This window comes from Juglans microcarpa x Juglans regia, chromosome 7S (genome assembly GCF_004785595.1).
Source record: "Juglans microcarpa x Juglans regia isolate MS1-56 chromosome 7S, Jm3101_v1.0, whole genome shotgun sequence".
Classification (NCBI taxonomy): Eukaryota; Viridiplantae; Streptophyta; class Magnoliopsida; order Fagales; family Juglandaceae; genus Juglans; species Juglans microcarpa x Juglans regia.
This window is the reverse complement of record NC_054607.1, coordinates 12,196,458-12,205,410: the sequence shown is the minus strand read 5'-3', so window position 1 is coordinate 12,205,410 and position 8,953 is coordinate 12,196,458.

The following is an 8,953-nucleotide window of genomic DNA, read 5'->3' as shown; positions in this document are numbered from 1 at the left end:
AATGCTCCTCTTGATCTCATGCAGGCTGCGCGCATCCCGAAATATTGAGCATATCGCAGACATCAATTTGCTTGTAAAACTTCATCATTTCAAGCATGCATGGCAATAGTGGATCTCTCCTCCTGAACTTTCTTCCCCCTTTTTGAAAGCTTAACCTGGTAATATTCAACAACAAGGGTAGTTTAGGCATGCATGCAGCACCTTAATTTGTGCTGATCAGCGATCATTTTGGCTGTCCTATCCATTGCATGGAAAACCTAGTTGCTGCACTACTAGTAGTACTGTTTGTTAAGAAGCAAATAAGGATAATACATTAATTTATCGAGAGGGCGAGGACAAACTCCTTGGGAGTGTCGAGATGCTTTCATATGTATTTTGGAGATTGGTTCAAACTATATGCTGCCTAGAATAAATTAAGAACCTGGGTAATGAATATTTTTCTGATTGCATCGAGGGAGTTGTCTGGTTTGATATGATATTGTAACATCGATGTGATATGTTGGTTCTTGATGTATATGTAGGAAAATGATAGGGGGACGAGAATGGTGCCCCTATTTTGAGACAAAAATTAGGTTTTTTTTAAACCATTCTCCATCCCAGCATTGTCCATATATATATATATATATATTGTGTTTTTATTTTGTGTTTGTTTTCAAGCATTTTTTAAGTCACTTTAAATATTTAAAAAAATAGTAAAAAAATTCACAAACTCCTTTAGAAACACTTATTTATTTATTAAGTAAAAAAAAATCAGTAACTTTTATAGGGACGCGCGCTTCTTTGTGGATGCATCATTTCCTATATATAACTCACCCGGCCCCTTCAACGGTCCCCCCACCGAGATGAATGAAAAAGGTCCATTTGGATGAATATAAATTAAATATTAGAAATCTTTTAAAAGTTTCTATCTTTTCAATGAGCAATATAAGCATTAAATTAATCGATGGTACAAATGATGATGATGGTGGCAAACCCCACCAAATACTCCACTATATATGTTATTACATAGTCAGAAATATGGGACCATGGTCCCATATTTTTTGGCATAAACCCAAAGAAAATGTCTCCAGTATTTTCAGTAAAACCCAAAGTTTGAGTTGCCTTGTAGGGCATTCCGTAAAATTCTGGATGAATTAAGCAGATCTACCCAATCCATGACGTGGTAGATTTGTGGCTGGATGTCGCCAGCTGCATGGTGTCTAAATAAAATAATAATTTTTTGATACTTAAATGTAAACAAATTGTAATATAGTTATTCTTATATATATATATCATTTTTCTTATTTTACAACTTTTGCATAATATTTTAATAAAATATTATTGTTTTCCAAATTAAAACCCATCAAAGTCAAATAACATTCAAATAGTTTCGAAAACTAATAATATAATATCTTACAAACAAAAATTATATAAAAAATTATAAAATAGTTGTGTTTGTACGATTTTTTTGTTTGTTAATTACCTTAATATATAGGCCGAGATTTGTGATGTTTGATTCTTTGCCAAGTAAGTTGAAGGCATGATTCGTTTAGATAAGATTGGTCTTCCAAATATTAGAGCCTAGGTGTTTTTCCAGTTCTTCTTGTATTTCATTGTTTAGCCATGCTTTGCTTGTATTCAAGGTTTTCCTATGCAAGAAGTGGGGGTTTTTTAATAAATGATTGAGGTAAAAAAAAAAAAAGTGTCCAATTAAGGCATGGGATTCAGAAAACCACTGAACCATCATGTTAGGTTTGAGGCTTGTCACAGTAATTAAATATCATGGAACTCCTCCGGGTCCTCCCCATTACGTTTCCATATCCTCCCCAATGCTTCTTGTTATTTCCAGATATCATGGTCAATTATCTACGTTGTGGTGCGGGTAATCCCTGTTCATGTCATGTTAATGCTTGCCATTTGAGTTTACCGCCCGATTTGGGGTGGCTACTAGTTATCAAAGTTTGGGCAATTCAACTCGACAGTTAAGAAAATGCAATGGAGTTTACCATTCAGATGAACCACTAGACTAGATGGTGTCACGTGGCACTGCCATGTCATTTAAGATTTTTTTGGTACATTTTGGAGATTTGTTAAAGGATTTAATAATTGTTTGTAGGTGAATTATTCTGCAGCACTTTGCCATTGTGATAACCTAATTGATATTATTCATAACAAGAAAAAGTGACTTTTATGATCCTTTTTCTAAATGTATTTTCTTTTTTTTTTACCAAAGAGTCGGTAGCCATATGGAAGTGGTCCCGTCCCAAGTTTATTAATAAACCCTCACTTATGGCGGAGGAATACCGTGGTTATAAGCCAAATATAGGGGAGTTTACATATTAGAAAATAAAAACAAAAACATCCCGAATACAAACCAACCAAAAACCGAAACAAAAGAAACAAAAAAGACAAATAGTCTAAACAAGCCTATAAATAAACATGAAAAAAACTAACAGGCCTATACCAAAACATAAAACATCTAAACAAGCCTAGCAAAAAGAAAAAATAGAAAACAAAACAGACTTGGAACACAGACTAACGACGAAAATACAGAATGCCTAAAAAATCCAGCCGCAAAATACCTTTTAAATACCTGGGAAGATCTTGGTTGCCATTACACTTGACACTCGTTCCCATTTCACCTTTTCTAGCAAGAAAATCCGCTGCACTGTTACCTTCTCGAAATTGATGAGCCACTACAAAATTTATCCCTTCAAGCTCCTTGTGCAAAACCTCCCAAAAATCCCAAAGAAACCACAAAGAGCATTTACCATTACAAAGCCAATCAACAACAATTTGTGAATCACTTTCAATAATCACATTGACCAAATGGAGCCGTTTGCACAGTCTAATGCCATCTAGAATTGCTTTTACTTTGGCGCCATTATTTGTACCCAGCCCATAATGAGCAGAAAAAACCCCTCTAACCAAACCATTTCAATCTCTAATAATGCCCTCCCTCCCGAATTACCAGGATTTCCTCTGCAACTCCCGTCACAATTAAGCTTCACCCATCCCGTAGGGGGCCTAGACCATTTAGCAATTTTACCAGGTCTCATAGAAGTGCGAGGCCTCTCTAAATTAAAATCTTCCAAAATCTTCAAGTCGTGCCTGGATAAATTACTAACTGAGTTGATATTATTCACCAAAGATTTGATCCACACCCGAACACTTCTCCAAACAATCTCAACCGAATCATACTTCCCATCTATTCTAGCCTTACATCTTCTCTTCCAAAGGCACCAAGTGATGATACAAGGAATTAAACCAACAAGAGTACCTTTAAAAGAGGATTTTTTTTTGCATAAGAAAACTAGGCAGCTACTTTATTTTTCCATGGTAAACTGCGCCTACAAGGAATACCCAAAGCAATACTGGCATAAAACCAGACCTCAAGAGCCACAGCTCCCATAGAAAAAATATGGTCGATATCTTCCATACACCTCTGATCACAACAATCACACGCAGAGGCAAGAGACACACCTTTACTCTGAACCCGAACATCCACTAGCAAACCATCCATCCAAATTTTCCACAAGCATATAGAAATTCGTTTATGAAGAAGCTGGTGCTAGAACCAATCATGCCATGCTAATTCCTAACCTCTTTTTCTCACCACCTCCCAAGCTGTACGAGTAGAAAAACTGCCATCAGTGGAAGGTTTCCACACAAACAAATCCGGACCATTGGTACCATTAATAGGCATCTGTAAAATTTCCTCAACAACCTCCTCACTAACCAGCTCCCTAAGAAAGTTCTCATCCCAAAAATTATTGGACCAACAGTCTTGAATACGCAATATGTTATTAATAACATCTTCAACCCGTATCAAAAGGGGACCCGATGGCAACCATCTATCAAACCAAAACGAAGAAATTGATCTCCAGAATCTAGAATCAGTCGGTCTCGCCTTGTAAGTAGAAAAATGGCCATGACGAAGGTATTTGGCACGAAAAAAATCAGAGCAAAGATTGTTGGAAGACAAAATAAGGAAGGCAAACTTCATATGAAGTGATTTTTGAACCTCTTTCAGGTCTCTCATGCCCAACCCTCCTTCTCTAGTGGGCAACCAAATATTACTCCACGACCCCCAATGATATTTTCTTTTACCATCAGTCTCTCCTCAAAAATAAATTTGCTAACAAAACTTGAATACAAGACAATGATATGGAAGGCACACTCATCATAGACAATAAGTGGATAGGCATACTATTTAAAACATGCTTGACTAAAATCAATCTAACACCTGGTGATAACAGTTTAAACTTCCAATCGACAACTTTTTTCCTGACTTTATCAATTAATGGTTCGAAAACTCAGATTGTCAATCTACCAGAAACCAACGACACACCCAAATAGGTAACAGGAAACTTACCTTCCTTAAAGCCCGTAAGACTCAACAAGCTCCTCTTCCTTGATGTAGAGATCAATTTAGAGGAAAGAGCAGATTTGTCCCTGCTAATTTTTGACCGGACCACTTCTCATAAATATCAAGAGTATGCATTAGATTTTTAATAGACCTCTTATCCCCATTAGCAAAAATAAGGATGTCATCAGCATAAAGTAAGTGAGAAACCAGAGGAGCACCAATAGGATGACTAAATTTGCCAATCCGAACTTCCTCAAAATTTTTTCTAAGAAGCCTCGTCAACACTTCTTCCATGAGGATGAAAAGATAAGGGGAAAGAGGATCCCCTTAATGAAGTCCCCTAGTAGACTGAAAATAACCTTTAAAGGTAACATTCATCATAACAGAAAATCAGTGACACTGCACACAATTAGCATTAAGCTGGCAAACATTTTCAGAGAAACCAAAAGCTCGGATCCCATGCATTAAAAAATCCCAATTCACCCTATCATATGCCTTGACCATATCAAGTTTTATCAAAACATTACCACCAACAATTTTTTTATGCAGCGACTGAACTATCTCATGAGCAAGAGTAACGTTCTCAAAAATACTACGCACAAGAATAAACGTAGCTTGTTCATGAGAGACCAAACTATCAAGAATAGAGTTAAGACGATTCACAATAATCTCCGAAAAAATTTTATAAGACACAAAGCGCAAACTAATAGGACGGAATTTGTCAAAACTGGAAGGTTTAGGCACTTTTGGAATAAGAACGATAAAAGAGGAGGAATAAAACCTAGAATGAGGAGCACCCCTGAAAAAATCTCTAGCAGCCTCCACCACAATTATCTGAACAGTAAACTCAAATGGCTGAGTAACAGCACCCCAGTCCCCAAGAATTATCTCCCAATTCTCATTTTAAAAGTTATAGCTACTACAACACAATTGCTTTTTAGTGACGGTTGAAAAATTGTAATAGTCCCCAAACCGTCACATATACGTTCGAATATTGTGGCTGCTTATGTGCGAACGTGAAATATTTTGCGCCAATGTTCGAACGTTAATTGTCAATTTAAATTAAATATGACTCTAATTTAAAAATTATTATAGTGTATAATTTGTGAACAAATCTAAAAAATTGACTTGTATATATTTATATATACACAATTTGTAATATATAAATATATATTTATGTTTATATATATTTGAAGTGCAATGATTTATTATTGAAGATGAAAAATATAACATTAAAAAAGATTGATAATTGAAATTAAAAAACCATAGAAATACTAAATAATATTTTTCTTTACATATATTAAAAGTAAAATGTAAAATATGATCGAATTTCTTAAACAACACTTAGATGATAGCGTTGTTTGCGAAATTTGAACTCTGTACCTCCTCAGTCAAGGTATCAACCTTGTCATTGAGGATATCTACACGATGGGCGATCTCGGCGACAGACGCCTCTATAGCATCGAATGATCGATCGATCTTACGATCGATATGTGCAGTTAGCTATAAGATCACCGCATCAACCCAAGCAGGCCGCGCATCTCCCACAGATGTACATGGCGGCGGCTGACTACTACTCCCCACATGACCTGGCTCAGGCTGCGTCGGAGGAACTAGATCCTCTACAGGGGTGGCTAACGTCCCCTCGCTTGTCCAATGCTACGTCGATGCATGGTCATGTCGAGGGGGCTCATTTGATCTTTGACCCGCTCCTCTGGCTGGGTTGGCATTCCCCGTACAAGTAATAGCCAGCTGTTCAGGACACTGTATGGGAGATTATCCGTGGAAATGATGCTCGCCTCGTAACGGATCCTCTCAAAGATGTGTAGTGTAAAATCTATGGGATCTCCACATGCCACTCGTATAAAAAAATGTGCCTGAAGCCGACTTAATGTGATTTTATGTGCCACAGGATCCACGTTTGTTGCAACAATAAGGTGCAACATGTGGAAGAAAGGTAGCAGATGATTATGGTTGAAGGCGTTCTTCCTCTCGATCTGCATGCGGTCCTTCCGGTGAGGATGTAGAAATCCTTATCTCGATCTTCATCCCGAGCCTCGAGGCTAGTATCCTTGGCCTCTGATCGGTCTGCATCTCTGGCTGATGCTAGCTCAAATAGGCGGCCAGTAGATGATGCAGAAGTGCCTACATCCTCACGGGGTGTAGCGTGTGTAGATGTCTCAACTCCTCGATAAATCCCGAGATGCTCGGCGATGACATTTGGTGAAATCTCAATGGAAACACCGCGTACAGTCACGGTGTGAGAGGATGCGTCTTGAGGCATGTCACACATCCCCATATAGAACTAATGAACCATTGAGGGGTATACCTTCCCCCTCAATGTGCAGATATTTCCCCAGCCTCTACTGACGAAAACACCTCTCAGGTTCGTCTGCTTCCATATGAGTTCGTCGAACTCATTAATCAGGACCTCTCGCTCTACCATAACAGTTTTAGCCCTGATACGAGCAGTGTCCTAAGTGGTTCTTTCCCTCCCTCTTTTCCTAGTATCTAGAGGATGAGCCATATCCTGAAAATAGAAACGGAAAAAAATTATTTATATTGATGCATTTTTTGTGTTAACTTTAAGCTAGTAAAAGAAACGTTCAAACGTTCAGATAAAACATTCGGACGTGTATCATTTACGTTCGCACGTAAAACACATATGTGCGAACGTATAACATACATGTTCGAACGTAAGCAGTAAATAAATTTAAATGATATACATTCAGACGTTTATGTTATACGTTCGAATGTATGGGTTTTAAGTACGAACGTAAAGGATGCACGTCCGAACGTTGAAGCAAAAATAAATTTAAAAAGTAATATGTTTGGACGTTATAATTAAACATTTGGATGTAAATTTTATGTAAAATAACGTCCGAATGTAAAACAATACATGTTTGAACAAAGAGGCCTTAACGACTATGTAATTGAAACGTCGTATGTTCGAACTTGTTGGTGAAACGTTCGAACGTTACGACACAGAATGGCTAAGTTGACTCAGCCATTATTGAAATCTCAAAAATCAATTTACAAGGTTCCAACTGCCACCGTAGAAATGAAGTATACACTTCCAGAAACTTCTATACGGTGACTATTTGGCCAATAGCAAGCCGTGGTGGCCGGAAAATGTAGTTGAAAATCCGGCCACCACTTGGCCCCTTTTTGTAACACCCTGCTCCTTCCTTCTGACGTACGTTCTTTCTTTCTAATGTAAGGCTTCTTCTTTCTGATGTAAGCAAATTTAAAGGATAGGATTATGCAACAGTCTGTCCTTCCCCCTAATGACTGCGAGCCTCGTCATGGGTGCCAAACCCCGATGGCATGTTTCAAAAGATATTAGGTGACTTTTAAGGCACATCCAGTGTTTTAAATGTACTGAAAATATTTATAAGGAGTATTTCCAGGTAGGTATTACATTCATACTCTTCTAGAGTTTTCTAAAAGATATGAAAAGGAAAACGAAATGCTTTTCTTTACGATGCATTACTAAACAAAACAAAAGACGTTTTATGAAAGAAAAAGCTAAGTGTTCAAAGGTATACGTATGTACGGCCCTCCTTGGCAGCCCTTTTTTACGCAACAAAAGTATTAATTGTACGCATACGAATGGATGACTATACGCTGTATCTATTGTATATATTTTCTAAGAAAATCAATGACAAGGCTGATGCCTCAAACTTAAACTGATGCTTTTATGAATGCTACGAACCGATGCTTTTATGAATGCCATGAGGTGATGCTTGTGAATGCCATGAAAGATGACGTTTAAGTCCATGCTTAAAGATGTTTTTCTATGAACAAACTGTTAAATGAAAAGGACTGAAAGGACTGAACTGTAAGAAAAGACTGAACAAAAGAATGCTTTAATGTATGACGATACGTAACGTCCATATGAATGAATGCAAAGGGTACCAATAAATAGGCAGATTATAATGCCAGGTAAGTAGTACTGGAAGTGCATCCAATACTGCCCCTTGACTGAAAAAGGGATTCCCAACCCGTGGCCACGGGTGGAGTTCGGGTCCAAAGGAAGACCGCTAACCCCAACACACGGGATGCAACAATGTGTACTGACTTATGAAAGTAATAAGAAAGTATGGATGAATGCATGAATGCATGAACTTTTAAGAAATGAAGGCATTGACGGAGGACACCTTTTACAAAAAAAAAGTCCATTTTTAAAGAAAATCCCATCCAGTGATGTTTTCAAATGAACATATGTATGCATGTACGTATAGTATGTATGAATGATAAATGCATGAATGAAAATCTATGTTGTTATATTTTAACTATATGAAGTAATGCTTACGAGTCATCGACTCATTTTAGTTTTAATGCATGTCCCTTCCCCCCACAGGATCTGAATGATCAGGACGGACACGGCCCATGAGGAAGAGCACGGAAGTCATGGCGTGAGTTTTAATTATAAGAGAGGCTTTTTTTTGTAAGATTAATGTTTTCCACTGTAAACATTTTTTATTGTTAGAGCACATTTTATTTTATAAACGTAGAGTTTTGCACCTTGGGTATGTAAGTAAAAAGTTTTAAATCGAACGGTAATTCCCATCGTCTTTTTCTAAAATCATTTTATAAAAAGTC